Source organism: Manacus candei, unplaced genomic scaffold (genome assembly GCF_025592945.1).
Source record: "Manacus candei isolate 608988 ecotype Guabito, Panama unplaced genomic scaffold, ASM2559294v1 h1tg000018l, whole genome shotgun sequence".
In the NCBI taxonomy this organism is placed as follows: Eukaryota; Metazoa; Chordata; class Aves; order Passeriformes; family Pipridae; genus Manacus; species Manacus candei.
Window position 1 is genome coordinate 22,443,021 of NW_026138066.1, and position 20,299 is coordinate 22,463,319.

Sequence of the window (20,299 nt, forward strand, 5' to 3'; positions counted from 1 at the left end):
GGAGCTTGGGTTCCTGGGCCCGCTACAGCTCTACTTCCATGGGCACTGGATGCAGCATCCCAGCATGATGGAGCCTCTTCAGCTCTGCCAGTGTGGTATGACCATAAATAATGAGTCATGCTCAAAACTCATGAGATTCATATATTAATTAAAACTCATGAGATTCAATGTGTTTAAAACTATACACACACACAGTTATTTTATTTGCATTTATTGTTATGTTTATTTCTGGTCTCCTAGGGTTATATGGTACCATCTTTCAAATTCTATAATTTTCATCTTTAATAAAAATACAACATAATCCAAGTTTCAGAACATAACTGTGAGGTTCTTCAGTATTAGATGAGCTTTGTCCATTCCTCCTGTACAGTGAAGCTTGTCTCTCCAAATTCATTGAAGCTGGTAAACAATTTTGAGGTCTGTGGCAAGAACTATGTAACCAAAAAATTGTCATTAGCATTATTAATTACTTCCCTCAGTTAATGAAATAATTATGCAATCAGAACAAAGCAAGTATATGAAAAAGCAGAATTTTAGGTGATCTACACAGTCTCTAAACAGGTCATACAGTTGAACCAGGCCCTTCTCTCCCTAAAAACAGAGGGACTATCATTTTCAAAATTAAAGTTCATCACAATTAACAATAAAAATACAGTTTAGAAAGTAATTTTGACCAATCTAATGATTTTAGTATTGTGGTAATGATATTTGATATGTTTTTCAGAAGCTTAAATTAGCCTTGTGAATGCCCCAAATCCTTTTAATTTGTTAGAAGAAAAAAGCCTCCCTCTCTGACATTTCTTTAGGAAACATGAAATCTATGAACCCCAAATCCACATAAAAATGTCAGCCTCTTTTTTTATCAACAACTCATGATCACTAAAGAAATGTATTGATTTTAGATGCTTGACTCAAGAACTCCGAAGGCTTTGGGATGAGCCATATGGTTAAGATTGTTCCCCCTCCTCCACCAGAGAAGAATAGTTCAAAACCCCAGAAGAGGAAAAAAAAATCCAGAAACTTCTAAAAATTCTGGCAAAACAAACAAAATTGTTTCTAGCAGTTATTTATTTTTCTTTGTGTCTGCCCTCTTTCTTCTCTTTTGAATTTGAGATATAAGAAAAACGAAATATCTGAGTTTTAATGCTCTATACAATAAACATACAAATGTAATAAAACACATCTGTCATGCTTCCCTATAAAGAGCAGAGTGTAGATACAAAATGACTGATTGTCTGTGTCTTATTTCATTTTTGCCTCTGTAAGATAGGAACATGGAAGCATCAAAATGCATAACAACATTTGAGTTTGCTTTGTAACCTGCAATTTATTTGCTTAAATTCAATTAGAGTCTCATTCATCAAACACAGTGCAGCTCTTGAGAGGGGACAGATCATACTCTAGTAACTATGAACGTGCTGAGCTTTGCCCAGATGATGTCAGTGGTTCAGATATGGCTTTTCTTACACCTCAGGTTTCTTTCTGGACGGGGGCCTTGACTTCCAAATCCAAGTGTCAGCTATCCAGCATTCAGTGCAGGGATTAAGTAATGCACAATTTAAGGATTTGGGTCTGATTCTATTCCTGCCAAAATAAATGGCAACACTCCCTGTGGCTCCAGTGGGAGAAAGGCCCTCTACATTACTTCACTGGCTGATTCCAATCCACATAGGATTGTGCAGAAAGAGCTGCCAGATAATTCAAAACGTCACAGAGCCTTGTCTTACTGGAAGGCTTTTTATCATCACGCATTTAGCTTCAATCCTACTCATAAATTTATGTGGTTTGTAGTTGATGCATTAGTAGTTGGAAGGGCTGGATGGCAAGTTTTTAATTCATCAGTGGTGGCAGCTACAGGATGAAGAGTTTTGTGCTCAGGATGAAGTTCATTTACCCTAGTCAACCCAGTCAAATAATCTCCCTCATGGCTGTAACAATAATTAGGAACAAGGAATAAAAATCTGATAACCCCTGGCAGCTAGACTAAGGGAAAAATAGGGAAAGTCCGTGCTCTCTGACTTGGAAAGCAGGCACCACAAGGATCATGAGCAAATGGCTGATTTTTTTTCTCTTTCTTTTAAAACACCTAGATTTTCTGCAGCACAGAGTGGTCCCTCATATAACTTGGGCACAGGGATTCTCGACAGCTCTTCGAGGCAGGCTTATCTCTCACAGTCACTGGGAGCCTCTGTGGAGTTCCACACCGTGACTGCACTCTGACAGGCAGCTTGTTCTCACCAGATATATCTTCTGCCATATCCTCAAGCTCTTCCAGAGAATCATTGCTTGGGCGGAAATGAGACTTCTGGGAATTCTTTGTGCTGCTTTGGCTCCGTACCTGGGACGCAGTGCATGACTCAGTCAGGAGTTTTCCCTCTGGTTCAGAACTGAGTCTGAAGTTCGTTTTCTGTGAGGAGAGGGCTACAGACATGCTGGGTTCCTCCTTCCTTTTCACATTTAGATTGTGGGTAGCTCTCTGGTCTGCTTTACTCTGTGTGCCTGAATCAACCTTGCCCAGAAAGGTTATTAAAAAAAATGCAAGTAGCTTATGTAATTTCATATGAATTTCATAGAAATCAACTAAGCACAAGCTCTCCAATAAAGGAATTGACTAATGGGGAGAGAGGAGATCTTTTAATAATCTTTAATCCTTTTTTTTTCCTTTTGGGAGTGGTGGTGGGGGAATCAAACCCAAACATATCAGAGGGTTTGCCCAAAGCTAACTTTTGGGTAGCAAACCCCAGCTTCCTGATTGAGGTAGAAGTTTATAGAATGTCCTGAACATGTTTAGACCTCACTAGTTTTGTGGTCATTATGTTATTCACAGATTTGCTACTCAAATAGTAAATTTGAACTCAGAACATTTAATTACATTCACTTAGTGTCTTCTAAGAATGGTCTAACTATATATATATATATATTTATAGCAAAAAGGATGACATATTTAAGCAGAGTATTTTAAAACCAGACACAGCCAAAAGAAGCTCCCAATCAAACTGCAAATGACTTTGGGACTAGAAGAATCTCTATGTTTATTCTTCAAATCCTCTTACCTGCATAGTTTTCTAGATAGTACCGTGTTTAGCCTTGAGGAAAATGTTTTCTATAATTTTACAAAGGCAGCAAAAAAATACTTTCTGTATTTGCAATTTTTTTTTCTTTTCCACAGCATAAAGAATGGAGGAGCATGGACCAACAGCCAGTTTCTTTTGTTTCTCTCATTTGCTCTGGATTCCTCTGGGTTTACCTTGCATTTTTATGACCTAAATCAGGAACAATTCTGCTGTTTCTCACTGCGCTGCACAAGCCTTAAAATCAATGAAAGAATCAGGCTTGCTGTGTGTATTTTTCTTCTGAAAACTCTATGGATACAGCGGTGTCTGTTTTCAATGAGAGTGGAAATTCCGGTATCAAGCGGTTAATCTTAAATCCCCGGGCTCTCTGCAGCCAAATTGAACCCCTGCCCATCTATTTTCAGTGGAGCCTGAGCTGTGGTGCTCCCCTCGGGCCTGCAGGTTCGTTCCCCTCGCTGTGCCTTCCGTCGCGTGTGCACCTGCGAAGGAGATTGCGCCTGGCCGGGGCCGCGGCGCCTGGCCAAATTCCAGGCAGGAAGGGGGTTGGTGTCAGCAAACAGGCTCTGCTGGGCCTGCCAGACCCTTGTGTAAGTCATTCTGCAGGTTCCCAGCACGGAAAGTATCTTTAGGCTGTTCTACAACAGAAGGAAATGCTTTGGAATATTTTTTCCCCAAACAAACATCAGTGCAATACCTTCTTCATCCCCTTGTGTTCTGGCTTCCTATCTGTGGTGATATTAACTTCTTAATCATATAAAATAATTTTATAAATGTCCATACCTACTGTACACAGTCCCTAAAGAGCAGAAGTAGAATTTATTCTTCCCCAAATCTTTCTCTCTCCCATTTATCCTTCTGGTTTCCCTTTTCTCATTCTCACATCCCACTTTTTTTTCTTTCCACGTTTCTCTTTATTGTCTCTGTTCCTTTAAAATATTTTCTTCCCAAGTAAAACCAAACAAAAATATCAGCCCACAGTGGTCTTCTGCATTTGTGTTCTGTCCTTTGTTAAAGGGAATTGGAGCAGGGGGTGGGCTTGGGCTGCTGTCCAGGAAAGAAGGGGGAAGAGAGGCACTGTTTATCCCTGCCAAGAGCTGAAGCAGTCCCCAGCCTTTTCTTTAAGAGCATCTCTTGTATTCCTTCCACCTCTCATGGGGTAAGTGTTTTCATGTAAAAATTACTGTTATTATTTACCTAGGGAGAGTGTGTATGGAGTCTGGCATGGATAGTTTAGAAATGTCAGTTTAGATATCAGTGTTCCTCTAAGCTTCATTCACACAAAGTACCTTGGTGGCCTCTCCATAATCCAAATCTTTAAGACTTGAAGGTTTGTTGGAAACAAACTAGATAAATGTATGGTATCTGCACCTTTCAGTGCCTGTTTAGGTACATAGAAGTGGACTTATTTCACAAGTTTTTTTGTGCCTTCCTGTTCTGTGGAGGGCTTTCTGGACCAGAAAAAAATAGCAGAGACAGACCCATTAGAAGATGGAGCATGATGAGGGACTCTATCAGCTCTGAGCCAGGAAGGGGAAGTTGCCTGAACTGTTTTTCTTTTTGTTTTTGTTTTTTTTTTTTGAAGCAGGGTTAAGGTGAACTCCTAAGCAATTGTGGAGTGAGGCCCCACCTCTTCCAGCCTGACCTGAAGCTCGGGTTACTCTCTCCTGTCTGGTTCACAGGATCCCTCAGTGAGCCTCATGCTTGCCTGCTGCCCACTGCCTTCAGCCCTGACCCTGCCAAGGAGCCTGGCACAATAACAGCTTGTAGAGTTCAAACCTTACTTCAGGAAGATTTGCTGGCGAACAGCAGGTTAAGGATGGACTAGCACCACTTGAGAAGAGATTCAACAGCCAAACCACTGCAAACAGAAGCTGAGCAACATGGTCCTTTCCTCTTTTTAAAAAAGTGGTAAAATCCACGTCCTTCCTGAAGAAGCTGTCGGTGGCACGACTCTGGCAGTGATGGCTCTGACTTCACCTGCCTCTGCAAATGAGTCACAGAGTGTTATAAAAAGCGAGGACCTGCCAAGCCTCACTTCTTGGAACTGAGTGGAAATTTCAGCAAGCAGCTGCTCTTTCATTAGTTTATACTTTTCCTCTGCAGGTTCCTTGAAGAGGGCCTGGAATCACAGAAACTTTGCAAAGCTGTCCATACTTGGATAGCAGTGGCTCAATGGAAATGGCTGTTTGGTCTAGATAAGATTCTGATCTTCGTGAGGAATCTTGGTGAAGCCTGGAAGGAGCCTCGGGAACACAATTAAACAGGTGTGTAAGTCTTTCAGGATTGACAATTGAATCCTATCAAAAATCAGGAACAGAACCTTGAAAATCAGATTAGCTCTCCTATGCACTACCTGAATGGAGGCTGTTTTCCTATGTCTGATGCTGTCAAAAGCTTGTTTTCAAGCTTTTCTCTGGAGTCACAAAAGGCAAAAGCTTATTCGAAAGTGAAATCATTGAAAACCGAGGTTCTCGTGGAGCAACTCGATTTTAGGAGGGGAGTGGCTCGTTATGGAAATCACGGCTGTAGCGTGAGGACTTTGGCTACCTGTAAACGTGCCAATAGTATCTGGACACGGGACTATTCCCCCGTGCTGAGCGAAAGACACGTGTAAATGGTCAGAGTCGGGAGGAATGTGGTGCCAGATGGAAACAACATAAACAGCTGGGAGACTTCATCCGGGATTTCAAGCGAGGATGGGAGACTTACATTCTCGCCGTCCACTAGTTCCAAAGGTGGTTTAGATACACCTACTTCTCCGGGGAAGGATTTTGCTTTGGAGCGTCGGTAGGCTTTATCGCGTGGCTTTTTATTTAATATATATATATATATATATATATTTGGCGAAGGCTTGCGATGACTTTAAACAACTCCCGTATTTCAGCGCCGCTCCGGGGGGAGCTGCTGCTCAGCACCTTTGCGTTTGCGTGAGCTCCCGGTGAGGCGCGGCGGGGAGCGGCAGAGGGGCGAGGCGGCCCCGCACATCCCGCACATCCCGCGGGGCAGGGGCTGGAACGGGGCTGAGGCTGGAGCCGGGGCTGGAACGGGGCTGAGGCTGGAGCCGGGGCTGGAACGGGGCTGAGGCTGGAGCCGGGGCTGGAACGGGGCTGAGGCTGGAGCCGGGGCTGGAACGGGGCTGAGGCTGGAGCCGGGGCTGGAACGGGGCTGAGGCTGGAGCCGGGGCTGGAACCGGGTCCGGGGCGGGGCGGCGGGCCGGCAGAGGGAGCTCGGCTCCGCTCCCTCCGCCGCTGCTCCCGGTGCCCGGCGCCCGCCCCGCGCCGCTCCGGCACTTTGTTGGAGCGGAGCCCCCGCGCCCGCCCCTGCCCGCAGCTCGCCGGCGGCGAGCGGGGGAGCCCCGGCCGTGCCGCCCGGAGCCCCGCGGGGCGGCAGGAGGGCTCGGGGGGAAGGTAAGGGGCTGGCGGGGCGGGAGAGGGATTTCCCCCGGGCGCCGAGCCCTCCCCCCTTTTGTTCCGCGACTCCAAGAGCCGCCGGGGCAGCAGCACGGGGTGGGAACGGGGCGAGTTGCGGGGCGCTGACCCCGCCGGTCCGCGGGGCCGCCGCTCGGGCAGGGGCGGCCGAGAACTCCCTCCCGGGCTGGGCACGGCGCTCGCTGCTGCCGCCGTTCCCCGCCGTGGCTTTATACCCGCGTCCCTCGCCGTGTGTGTAGGTGTGGGGGTGTGTGTGTGTAGGTGTGCGTGTATTTTCCCCCTCCCGCTGCGGTAACGCCGCCGCACCTTGCCCGCGGGGCTCCCACGGGGCTGAGGATCCGCCGGTGCCCTCCTCCTCCTGCCTCACCTTCGACCAGGTGACTTGCCTTTCAGTCCTTATTGTGGTATTTCTTCCCCGGTGTTTGAGCTGGCTTTTCCACCTGTGTTGCTGGTATCGCGCGAAGGGGCAGCTTTCGGGTGAGATATTCCTGTTGCATGCTTGCGTTTCTTCGGTGCTCTCCCCCGCTCTCTTTCGTCTCCCCCGCTGTTTAGCCCTTTCCCTCTATCTGATAACTTTCCCTGGCGTTTTTCCTCCTCCTGCCCCTCTCATCGCCATGACCCGCGCTCCCTGCCAGCGCGCAGGTGACCTGGACACACGATGGAAAACGGGTTCGTGGCATTTTGCGGCATGATCTAAGGTGTTCCTGTCCCCTTGTAACCTCAGTAGGGTTGCACTGTATCCATGAAAAGCTAGGCATCGCAGCTTCCACTAAACCGTAGTTTCAAGCCAGTGAGTAGCAGGCAATAGAAGAAAGGTTGGAACAAGTTTTTCTTAAGGATGTTGGTTGGGAACCGATCCTCCCACTCAGAAATTGCGCTTTGCCTTGGCTAATGGGTCTCGTACCCTCCAGAGCTACAGACGTGCAGTAGTGGTTTGACCTTTTGTGGAGTCTGCTTTGTTTACTTGAGGTGAAGTACTGAAGATAAAAGTCCTGCTGCTCTGCGTTGTGTCTGCTGAAATATTAACCAAATGATGGATCTCACGTGCCTTTGCAGCGTAGATTATATTAATAATTAATAATAATATTAATTATGCCTCTCCATCATCAAAAATAAGGTCCTCCTCCCTTCCTATTGACCATATTCCTTCTTGTTTGTGATTGTGCAATGACTATATGTCAGCTACAAAAGTTGCTTACATGGGAGAACATAAAAACGACCATTTTTGTTGTTAGCAACTGGAAATACTGAATCAGCATTGTGTGTCCCGCCTCCTTTCCATGGAAATGCTGCTACCCTTGCCCTTCGAGAAGAAGCCTCTCCTAGGCCAGGCTGGAAGTGAGTTTGTACCCTCTCAGCGAGCAGTGGGGATTGCAAAGAGCTTACAGGGTTTCCAAGGTGTAAGGGAGACGCAGCCCATCTCCTCTTGATTCACAGTTCACAGTGAGTGTAGCCTCATTAACATGCAGGTATCATCAGGTAATGAGATACTGTGCTCAAGGCTCCACACAAGCAGGTTTGCAGCTGCTGGTTGCTTTTACTGGGAGAGACTGTGGAAATATAAGTGGCTTCGGACTGTAATTGTCCAGCTGGCTTGTATTGTCAAACAACTCATAATGGCTGCAGTATTGAGTTGTGCCTTCTCGTAGCTCAGAATGTATGTTTCTGACTGCCTGTAATTTTGGAAGCAGTCAAAGCATCCCATTAGATTTATTTGGAGGGAGGTAACACCCCACAGGCAACGACACCCAGTAGTGATTAGGTGCTGTGTTATTTATAGCAGTAATAGAGAGGGCAAGATTAGGCTAAAGTTACTTCTGCTGAGAAATGCGCGGGTGGAAAAAAAATACAGAATTTTTGCACTTGTTGACAACTAAATTCTGAAAATACGGTTTATTTTCTTTCTATCCATAGTCCAGCTGTAAATGGCAAATCAGTCACATTTACTGTGGCATTTTTTTTGTCCTGTGGGTAAAACCTTATTAAAATCTAACATCTGAAGTTAAATATTTGGAGGATCAATGAGGATCAAAATAATTTAAATATATAAGAACTTCTAAATTACTGTGGTGAGAGAAGACTTGAAGTCCACACGATGAAGGCTGCACTGATAAAGTGTTTGCTAACTTCGATTTCAGTGTCTACCACTTGTTGCCCTTATGCTCCTAGTTACAGTTCCTGCATGTCTTCTCATATGGTGAATGACTGGTCAGTGGTGCGAGGTTTTCTAGAGGACACAGCTTTTAGCTGTGCCAGAGAGAAAAAGGAAGCCCTTTGGTGTGTGACCCATCCTTAACTCCTCTTAGCTGTGGTGCTTATGGTGCAGTGTGAGTGGCCCCAATTTGTATCTCCATCCAAAAGGAATCGGAAAGTTTCTTTGCTTGTGTGTTTTCTGCACGTGGATGGGTCTGCTTCTCACGTTTCATTTGAAACCAGGGTTTCTTCCTGCTTTCTCACTTAACAGCATCTGGTTCTGTATCCCCTCTGTCCATGGGGATTCAGTTTTCATCATTCTAGTCCTGAGCTGGATTCCCAAGGAGGCTAATCAACAGCTCATGGTTAGAAGGCTTTTCACTGATTTTTGTGATGCCTGAAATACCCTTTTTCCTCATGGTAGGGCCATACTTACACAGTACCCATAAAATTAACAGTGAAGTTGGTATATTTTTCAAGGTGAAAATTCAATATATGAGACTCATAGCTTGTTCTCAGTACTAATTCTGTAGTTTTTTCAGTATTAAATCCTTTGCATTACCAGAAACTAGAATTCCTAGAATACCAGAAACTAGAATTGGAGAGGGATGTATCTGATGCCATTTTATCTTAACTCCAGAGTTGGATTCTGATTTATCTATCGATTTATTCATCCAACATGCTAAATTTCTCGGTTTTGTACAGATCTTGATTTAACTCTGATACCTAGGAATTTCAGTTTTCCAGTCTGGATCCCAAGATTTTACATTTTGCTGGGAACTTCAGTCCTGAACAACTTCTGAGTTTCTCCCTGTGGTGCCCATGGAGGAACTTCGGTTTAAAGTTGTAGGAAGTTTTATCTAAGTCAGTGAGACCGTTTGGGGTGTGTGTAGAAAACATTTGCATAACTATTTATAAAACAGAGCTCTTCAGTCACTGAAATGGAATGTTAAGGTGTCTTTTATAGCTCTTGATACTCAGAGATCCTGCATAATTGCTTGTTCCCTGGTGAAGTTAGTCACAGCCTTCTTGGAAAGACCATGATGATGTGGGAAGAAGCAACCATCACATCTGTTTTGTGGGGAGGGACTTTTTTTTAATTTTTTTTTGTTTCCAATTGCGTGTCAGGGACACTGGGGGGGTAAAAAATGAATCACAAATGGAAATGTTATTAACATTAGCTCTTTAGGATCTGTTTTCATTTTGAGCTGTGACCATAAGCCCACAATCACTAACACATGCCTTTGATTGTAACGTCAGTTTTAGTGAAATTTTTAAATATTAGCCAACTCAGGGCCTTGAATTGCTACTAGTTAAACGCTTCCAGCCCTTTCTTCCCTTTCCTCTCTGTGCCACTGTCTCGGTAATTAAAGTTAGGCATGCTGTGAATCTCCACAGGGTTGAGATCTAACGTGGAAATAGCAAATTACAAATTACTTTCTTCGCATTTATTATCTTTGTCTTTTTATGAATAGACTTCAGCAACCTTATGCATTCTGGGTAGACAGAGTTAGCAGATGTGTCTAGCCTCAAAGGTTCAGAGTTTTAGTATTTTCCATGAAGTTATCCATTTCTGTGGGATTTTCTGTTGTGCAGTTTTCTGATGCGTGACAGGCATCTTCATTACTGTGGTGACAGGGGATCCTACTTGTCTTTGTTCTTAAAGCCTCACTCACGTTGTTGTTTTGACCAGCCATGGAAATTGTCGTGTTCTCTGTAAAGCTACAGCAGAAAGCAGGAAATCAAAACCAAACAGTGTAACACTCTGAGCTGTAAAATGGTGACCCCTTTGTCATGTAATGCTGCAAAACCTTTGAGTATTTCAACAGAATATTTAGAAAAAAAAGTCGTAAACTTTAGGAATGGTATCTGTTGAGTGAGGGTAGGGATTATGAATGTTCAGTCCTACTAAAAATAGGTTCTGTACAGATAACGTGGTGTTTGGTTTTGGGAGGGATTTGATTTGTGTGTGTTTTGTTGTTTTTGTTTTCTTTTTAAGAATGCATTGGGTTTAGATGAGATAGAGGATTTGTCTTTTAATAATCCAAAATGTTACAGCTTAAGCATTTTCTGGATTTCATAGATTAGCACTGCAGGTAAGGGAACATCCAATTTCTTTCAAGACTTCCATAAGCACAGAGGAATTGTGTTCAGCTGACTTAGTGGTGAAGCTGCCAGAGCTGGTTCTTGGGGTGGGGGGCTGGAGTGTGCTGTAGCTGCTGGATGCTACAGGCTAAATCTACTGCAAGAGTTTCACTGTAAGCCTTAATGTCTGTAGCCCAGGAATGTTTGTAACTGGAAGGTAAGGGGATGACTCCTGGGGATTTGTGTCTATTACTTTTATTTCTGCTCCTGCATCTAAAAGCATTTTTAAAGATGGACCAAGTAGAAAAACAGGCACAGGGCTTGCTGCTTCTCCCATCAGTACTCCCTTCTCCTCCCACTCACTTTCCTGTAATTGTCCCAAGTGCAAATTGAAGCTGAAAGTGAGGTGTTTGCAGTACCTGTTTGTTGCTCATTAGATAGGCCCAGACCCATTAGGAAATGGTATTTAACGTACCACACCTTCCCGAAACAGCTCCATAAATATTGATCTAAAAATCATGTGAAATACACGAGATCACAGAAGTCCATTTGCCCTTCAATACTTGCAGATACCTGGTGACATACAGGATTACCCCAATTTTATCGATGTTTTAACTTTAAGTAGACTTTGATGCTGCTGTGAGTTGTTCCCTCAGTGCTCCTAGTGAATTTTATTTCACCTGAAACATGAACTTTGTTTAATGAGCACTTTCTTTCATTCTGGGGCAATTGAGAGGGCTTAATTCATCCCTCTGAATGCTCCTTTCATGAAGACTGAAGACTCTGGTCTTCATTCTCATGTGCTCTTCCTTCTTTTGATGCTTTAGCTCTTTTTGCTTGGTTTCACAGTGTGTCTGAGGTGTTGTCTTCTCTATTTCCTGAGTCAAAGGTCTCTTTGTTTACAGTGTAAATTATAATTTGGAGTAAATAGCCTTGAGAAAGCCTTAATTTTCTAACCCATAAGGGAGTTAACACTTGGTGTTTTGGGGAGTTAAGTATCTGGTTAATGCAGGGATTCATCAGATTCAGCAGAATCCCAGTGTACATCATAGAAATATTTTTGAATGCCCAGTTCTGTTATTCAGAGCATGTGAATGTGAACCTTTGTACAAAGAGGGAGACATTCATCTTGTATGTTGAGTTTTTCATGTAGCTGAGTGCATTTGACAGTGATCTAGCAAAGATAATGCAATGAAACTGAGTTACATCATGAGGACTTTGTGATATCAAGTTGTAATAAAATTCAGCTTGATGATCTGCTGTGCAATTTTAAAAATTACATGAAAAAGTCAGCCTTTTATAGTTGTGCCTCTGAAGTAATTTTCAGCTTTGTACATATCTTGAGAAGCCAGTGAGTGTATTATACTGCCTTCAGTTGGAGATATAAATATACATCTATATTTCACATTCAGAATTGGGTAGCAGGCTCTGTATTTACATATATGTTTTCTTTTTCCATGTCATCTCAGACTCGCTTTTCCCAAAGTGGAATTACTTATTCTCTTCACTTCTAGGATTATTTATTGCTTGGTGATCTTCCTGTGCTCTCACAACCTCAGTGTAATGTTGGTTTCGTCTTTCTGTTTCTTTTTCTTCCTGTATTCAAGGATAAAAACTTGTCCAGGGGTGAGGGCAGAGGGGTGGGAGGGTGGGGTCTGTTTCTGTTTTAGCTGCAAACTTCGTGGTGGGTAATAAATCCCAACTAACTGGTCATTAGCCTCGTGGTGCTATCTCACACACAGAGGGCAGGACAGGGGAAGGAATCTGGACTTTGCACCTCAGTGTCCATTAGGTAAGTCAGCCCTGTGTGACCTCTGCCAAGAAACAAACACAGCTTCTCCACTGCAGTCACAGTTTCCTTTCTCATGGTTGCTTTAGGGATAATGGACTGCTGGATTTTGAGCTTTACCTTCAGCTTGGTCTCACTTCCCCCTGCTCAGCCTGCCCCCTGGCTCAGCTATTACTGTTTTCCTTCCTCCTTCACTTGCCTGAGTCATGTTCCTCCACCATCTTCTGTATTCTGATCCATCCTACACTTGAGTTTTGATGTAGCTTTAGTCTCCTGTTGTTTGCTTTTTTAATTTTTTTATTTATTTATTTAACCCCTAAGTTTTCCCTACTCTTTTTGTTTTGCATCACTCTTTAATTGCACTTCATGCCACTCCTTGCAGTAAAGCTTTTTTCTTACTCAAAAACCGACTCTTTTTCCCCTTTTGTGTCATTAGTCTTTATTCCAGTGTCTTCTGAAAAGCATTTCAGACCTATAGATCCCAGTGGGGAATATTGTATATGAAATTACATGGGTAGTCAAGTCTTTGTGGGTTAGAGTTTTATAAGTAACGTCTTCTTTAAAGGTTGAACGCTGTGTATTTTGTCTAGGCAATAATTTTAAGCTCTCTTGAAGCAGTTCTAGAGCTCAAGACCTGAATGGGAGCTGTTAGAGTGTGTGTAGGCATTTGTTTTCCCTATGTGAGTGAGGTGTCTAATACACACAAAAAAGTCTGTTCAATAAATGTCTTACTGAGTATGAATGTGAGATCTCAGAAGTGCCTTCAGTACGTGGTGGAATTTTTTGTTTTCTGCTTAGGTTTTAAAGTTTTTCTCACTTCTATATGAAAGCTAAATGTCAACATGGAAGGAAACAGAAGGGTTCATATCTGCCTTAAGTAGTGACAGAGCAGCATATTGCCCTGGGGGAGAACCAGGTTGCCCCTGAGTCCCAGTCTTGGTGGCGACCACTTGAAATCATAATTTTGTGCAGCTTGTCAAGTGTTTGACTTCTGCAGAGGGACTCGTGGACTTCCAGGCTGGGGGTCTGGCAGGTGGAATGATCCCACTGGCCTGTGCAATCCAGCCTTTTGTGCTCCACAGTGGCAAGTGGCTTAGGGCAGCTGGCAGCAGGGAGCTGTGTCTTCCCAGGGACAGGATTTGCTGATTTTTTTTTTTTATTATTATTATTTTTTGAGGGGGTGGATGCTCAGAGCATGAGAGTTTATGTCCCATTGGATTCTTTGAGTATTTTAAGCTGTACTTTTGTAACTCTGAAAGTTCTAACTGTCCCAACATCTCCATTTCCTTTTTTTTAAATAATCTAAGAACCTAGATTTTGGAAACAGCTGTTTTGTCTCTTTGCCTCAGTTTTCCTGTTAATAAACAAAAAAAGTATCTGTCTCTTAGGAGTTCTGTGAGGCTTAATAAGCAAATGTTTATACAGCCTTTTGAAGATATAAAGCATCATATAAATGCTAAGTAGTATTATTATTGCCACCAGCTGCTTTGTTGTAATTGTAGTAATAAAAGCCTCAGTACTGGTGGTTCCATTGCTGCTGTTCTAGGTACAGGTTTTGTGAACACTGGAGACATTGAGGGTGGTGGTAAAGTGATGGTGTGGATCATACTGAGGTACAATGTGTGGGACAGCTATGAGATCTTTGTGGAGCTTTCTTGAAAAAGAATTAAAAACCTAATAACAAAAAAAAGTAAAAGTCCATAACTGGGAAAGAATACACTTCTTCTGCAGTATTCCAGCATTTACAGGTCCCAGGACTAACTAGGGGGTGGTCTGTGCTGTGTAGTGTCTCACCTGATTAGGAATGAGCTGGCAGCAGTTGCATTCATGACACTGGCATATAAAAGAAGGCATCTTTTGGAGATGATTGATAATTGGTAGTATGGGAAAAGAGACAGTATAAATCACAATGAGCCTTTAGGATTTCTTTTTTTTTTTTAGGTCTACTTTTGTAAAACATTCATGACTTAATGCTGAGCTATTTTTATGAATGTTCTTGTGCTTATCTCGCATAACCAGCTTGTTAAAAGCGGATATGAACACTTTTTAAGCCTCTGGCTTATAAATTGTGAGAAAGAGAAAAGAAGATTGATTCCAACAGGCTTGAAGGTGGATTCATTTCTCTTCTAGTTAGCAAAATAAGAGAGAGAGGGAAGAATTAAACTGTAGACTTAGTGAACCAATCAGTTCCAGCCAGGTTGAAAATTATGAGATTTAGCTCTAATGTACAATGTAATTGTAAAAGTCTAACTTGAAATAAATGCAGGGGAATTCTGTTTTGGTAAATTGATGATAGTATCTCCAAGTTATTTCTGCCTGAAGTAATAAGAGTGTGAAAAAAATAAAGTAATAGCAAAGGAGCAGTGCGGGGGAACAATTATTTTGCTAACGTCTCCTGAGGATCAGAGGGGGTTACTTGGTCATATTATAAGAAGAATATTGTGGTGCTTGAAGATTGGAGAGGATTGATTATAATTGTGCTTTGAAGAAAACTTCTCTGTTCTTTTTACTGTAAACATCTGAGATAAGATGGAAAAGTTTGGATGAATGCAACATCTGCAAATTCTTTCAGCATTCTTAATTGCTTGTTAGAGATCTTGATTTTAATATTAGCAGATATTTCTGGTGGTTTTTAGGGGGTTCTAGTTTACTAAGTGGGGCAGTCTGCTTGCTGTAGGAAGTTTATCTGGGTCTAATCATATCTTAATATTTAGTAAAATGCTTATTTCCTAATAGTTCTAATTGTGAAGACCTGAGTTAACACATTAGAGAAATCACACAAATCTGGATTATGGATGTCATCATTTCAGTGTCTGTACTGCAAGGAGTTTTAAAACATAGATGATGCAAAGCAGGTAACTGATTCAGTCTTTTATGTGTAAGCAAATTTTCAGGCAACTTTGAACATTATTAAACAGTGAGAAGAAAAGGCACCAGACCTTTTTGATTTTTTTTTTTTTTTAATGTTAGGGAAATCTTGCTTTAAAAACAGCCATAAAATGTACAACCACAAAGTTGTTCTGCATGGAAATAGAAGCAGTTTAAACACCTATAACCCTGAGGCCCATCTGGAGACATCCCAAATTCTGGATGGTAGGTTCAGAAAAGATTACTTTAACTGCTCAAAATATTTTCAGTAGCCAAGTGGAAGACAATTCGTAGCATTGTATTAAAGCTGTTCTCTCTTTATTGTGTGAGACTGGTGACACCTCATTTTGCATAAAAGTCTGGGTTTTCTTGACAGCTGTAGGAAACAGCAACTATTCTATGCTCCCTGTATACAGGAATTAGATAGGAATTTATTTTTCTGTTATCCTAGGCTGTAATATATAGTAATATAATAGCTATCTTTTGAAGTACAAAAAATCTACCTCAGGGGCTATCATTTTAAAGCATACTACGAAGTGCTGTTTTAATAAGGTTTGCTCCTTGCACATTTAAAGTGCAAGGAAATGTGTGTTGAAACCTTGCTAATCCTTCATTTGCACAAAGTCTTTGGCTCATTCCCTAACTGTAAAGGAATTAATGGTGTGCTTCAATGACATCTTGCATTACTAGATTGTAATTATTTTTACAAGAGATTCTGCACTGCATTTGATGGTGCTTTATGAATTATCATAATAGATAAAATGAAATTGCTGTTGTCAAAACATACGAGCCAAGTGATCTGATTCCCGTTGCTCGTGTATTCACTGGCTCGTGGAATTAAGTGATATCCAGTGGACTTCCAAGCTGTTCACACAAGTTGGTGAGGTTTGCTGTGTTGTGCTGTTTTGCTTGTACTTGTGACAAGTTAAACAATGGTGTAGCTGACAAGGAACAGCTCCATTGAGGAGATGACAGCACATCTCTCCTGTGCTTCCTCCTTTGGCCGTGTACTTGGAAAGGGAGCTAAAGGCAACATGCATATTGGTTCACTTAATGAATTCAGGTCCTCATCTGACCCCTGATGGCGTGACCTCTGGCAATTATTGTATGGAAACAGGCTTTGAATTAAATTATCACAGCCTACAGTAGAGGTGTCAGGACAGTGCAAACATATCACAGCTGATTTTAACTGTACTCTCCCAGTACCAGAAACAGGCTCCAATTGCATGGGGCACGGTGGTCTCCATGCCTCTTGGCTGAGGATGGAGATCCTTGCTGCTGTGGCTCACTGGGTCCTGTACCCAAACCTGGGAATGGTGTCTGTACTCTGGACACATCTTCTATCTGTGTGCTTTTATGGAGATCTGTACCTAGCTAAAGCAGGCCATACTGAAGATGTTTTAAGTGTACATCATTTGCTTTTCAGGTGGATGGAGTCAACAGCATTAAATTTTGGAATACCTTGGTTTATTACAAATATTTGTATGGTCAGAGTTCCTCCAGATCTTAGCCAGTGACTGGAGGCTCGTTGTACTAGGCACTCAGTTTCAAGAGAATGTTATTATTTAAACATTGTGTCTATTTTTGAGTCAGCTAATCTATAAAACCTGTTTAAAACCACAAGAGATCGTTGCAAATCTAGTTCGACCTCTGGAGAGTATGAAGGAGGAGAGTTTTGGCCTTCTTTTCATGGTAGAAAAATATTAATGAAGTTTTCTTATCCTTCCTCTCAGATGAAGATAGACACAGTAATTTAAACTACCTGCCCCTGCCAAACACTGGCATTTTCCACTAGGTACATTAGTGAATTTTCAGTCATTCTGTGTTTGAATCTTGTGAATGCCAGTATGTGGTGCAACCCTCTAAATGCTATTGTTTGTGTGTGTGTATATATATATATATGTATGTATGTATATTTTGTCAAATAGCAGATGGAATCCAGATTTCCTCCTCTAGATACAGACCTTTTCCTCCAAAGCCTCATAAGCTAAAAGCAGCTGCTCCTGGAATCTCTACTTCTTCCTCTTCATGCTTCACTGTATAAATTGTGTAAACTCAAATCAGAAGGTTACCACTGTAACTTTCTCTGCATAGTAATTTTTTACTCTCACGGCAGACCGAGCCACTTCTTTGCAAAGCAGTTTGTAAGAGTTAAAGGCTGTATTACCCTGTGGGGGAAATCCATGGAAGTGTTGGGGAGGTTCTTGTGTAGGTTCACTTTGACTTTTGAGAGATTTGGGGCCTTTCTACCTCCTAGACCGTGGAGCTTGAGCTGTTCAGAGACTGGGATGTCCAGATGCATGCTATGCTAGCACTTCCAGTAATGCCAGCAATAACACTTTTTCTCTATGGTCACATCTCCCTTATAGCTTCTACCAAACGAGGTTTGCAGATGTCACTTTAGGCAATCTAGTAAATTCAGTCCAAAAATTGGATTTGCGTGGGAACGTGTCACAAGTGATGCAAGTCCTTCTTGGTTTTATACCCTCCCTCACAGAGCTTTAGTGCAGTGACTTCTTTAGGATGTAAAGAAAAGTGCATGGTAATTTTACAGATGACCTTGCTCTTTATGGGCTCCCTGCGTGGGACTCTAGCTTCCAGTAATGAGGAAATGTTCATGCCATGATGACATAAAACAACAGAGACTTCCAGTAATTCCCCTGTTCTTAGCCTGTGATAGACATGTGCCTTCAGGGATCAACTGACCTTAAAAATTATGCAGATCTGGAGCTTGGGGTCATTTTTGTTGTACAGGATTTTTTTTTTTTCTTTTTTTAATAGGCATTGGGGTGGTGATATTGCACTCACTGGTTAGAAACTGTATTTGATTAGCCTTCTCATCTAAGTGTGCACTCTCCACTCTAGGCAGATATTCCCCCTAGAGCTCCTAGAAATGCACTGAGTTGTTGCTCTGGTAGGAAAAAAAAAAAAGGCAAGTATTTTGCCCTCTCTTGCTTTTCCCTCATTTGTACCTTTAAGACAGTATGTGTGCATACATTCTGCTGTCTTCTGCAGTCAATGTATTCCAGACAGTGGTACAGTTCATGTGCTGTGAACCTGGTGGCACATAGGATCTGGTGTGCAGTAGTACTCAAATGTTTGTGGCTTAGCAAGAGGTCTTCTCCCCCTTTGCTGGATGAAGAGGAATCTTTAGTTTCAGAAATGACCAAGTATTGCCTAAGACTTCCCTTCACCTGTTTGAAGGTGTTTTTCAGCCCATCTGGAAAAGCTCAGGGATAAACCTTGGTAGTGATGTTTTTGAAGGAGTTGGTTCCTCTGTGGGTGAGAGGCTTGATGCTGGATCAGAACCTCGATCTCTAAATACCTTTGTGTTCCACTGATATTAATGGAACAAATTGTCTGTATGCCTGTTTAAATTAAGTCACTGTGAGATTGAGGCTCAAAAATCTCAAATTAAAAAACCGACATCCCACAACAAAACAACAAAGCAAACCCCAGGAAAATTTGTGTGCTTGTTTTATTAATGGAAACTTAGATCATTTGGAAACAATTTAAAAGAATTTGTCACCAGTTTTGGTTTCATTTTTTTTTCTCTCCTCATCCTACTGTGAGACACATCTTCTGTTTGAAGTGTGTACTATTTTAAATGAGCGTTATGTTTTCATGAAAACTCTGCTGGGCAATATCTATCTCCAGACACAAAAGCAAATAAACCAAGAGAAACCCTCTGTTTATCTGAGATGAGAGGACTGTTTTGAAAAAAAAAGGGAGAGAAAGAGCATATAAAACAACCTAATGGTCTCCTTTGTCTCTCTTTAATGTTCCTTAATGTTCTTCTGCAGTCCTCAGGAATTCCACTATCTCACTGGTATGCCACTGGAGTACATACTACAAAGAAATCTTAGAATGCTGTTTTTTAGACTGTATAGTGAAGAAAAGCAGGGAGTGCTGCAATACATTGTTTGATATATGTTGATTCTGATTTTACTCTGTTTAGCTGTAGGTTTTGGATGAGAGGTAGAAATTCAGAGTTGATGTAAATGCTTAATGATGGATGATGTCTTTTGGATGCTTCCTGCGCCTTACTGAAGTAAACTCGAGGACTAACATCTTTTTTTTTTTTGTGGCTGTTAATTTTATATGTAGCTGAGATCCCTGCATGGTTGGCTATTTGGGATTTCTAATGGATTAAACTTGGCAGCTTATCCTCAACTTTACTTGCTATTGTCTCAAACAAAGCTAAGAAGCTTACTGTAAACTTGTCTAAGCTCTTCTCAGTTGAAATCCATCACAGTTTCCAGCCACTTGCTAGGTTGAAGAATCATCTGTCATATTTGAGTATTGGCGTTGTAGAGGTGGGTGTGTTAACAGTGGTGAGTGATGTGGAGATGAAGTGGGGGAATAAGCAGAATGGTAATGTTGAGGGCTCGCTTCGTCTTCCCTGAAAACTTCAGGATTTGACTGTGGAGAGCTAGGAGAGCTTCCAGGGTGCCCAACCATGAGGCACTTCAATTTGTTTTCACTCAAGTCTTGAACTAGAGTTACCCCTGTAAAGGCTGATAGTTAAATGGAAAATTAAATTAACATAGTTAATTTTCTTGCCTATGAACCTTGTGTTTTTCATAGCACTCACTGCATGGATGAAGCATATGGATGTAGGGTTTGTTTCCATGTATTTTTACAGTCTCCAGATCTTTTGCACTGGCTTCAGATCTCTGTTGCCAGCTACTAGACAGTGAAAGCCAAAATGACTGCCTCAATGATCCTTGAATATTAAATCTCACGTGATGATAACAAGTGAGCCTCTGACAGTGATAGCAAACAGTGGTCTGGAGTGGGGATGTCAGTGCTGCTGCTTGCCCAAACCAGAGCTTGTAGCTTTTATCCCTCTTTTGCAAAGC

At 42.1% G+C, this 20,299-nt stretch overlaps 1 protein-coding gene across 7 annotated transcripts in view; it reads left to right on the forward strand.

Annotated features, from left to right (window-relative positions):
- The first annotated feature begins 5,488 nt into the window (after positions 1–5,488).
- The window catches only part of EPS8 (epidermal growth factor receptor pathway substrate 8), a 143,081-nt gene continuing 128,270 nt past the window's right edge, over positions 5,489–20,299 (forward strand). For 4 of the 7 annotated variants that reach the window (XM_051784439.1, XM_051784435.1, XM_051784441.1 and 1 more), the window contains exon 1: positions 6,318–6,481. The gene's annotated coding sequence lies outside the window, so the exon portion shown is untranslated. Of the gene's footprint in view, positions 5,862–6,317; positions 6,482–6,956; positions 6,980–20,299 lie in introns of those variants that run through there. The other 3 variants (XM_051784436.1, XM_051784438.1, XM_051784437.1) reach the window with 3 other exon arrangements.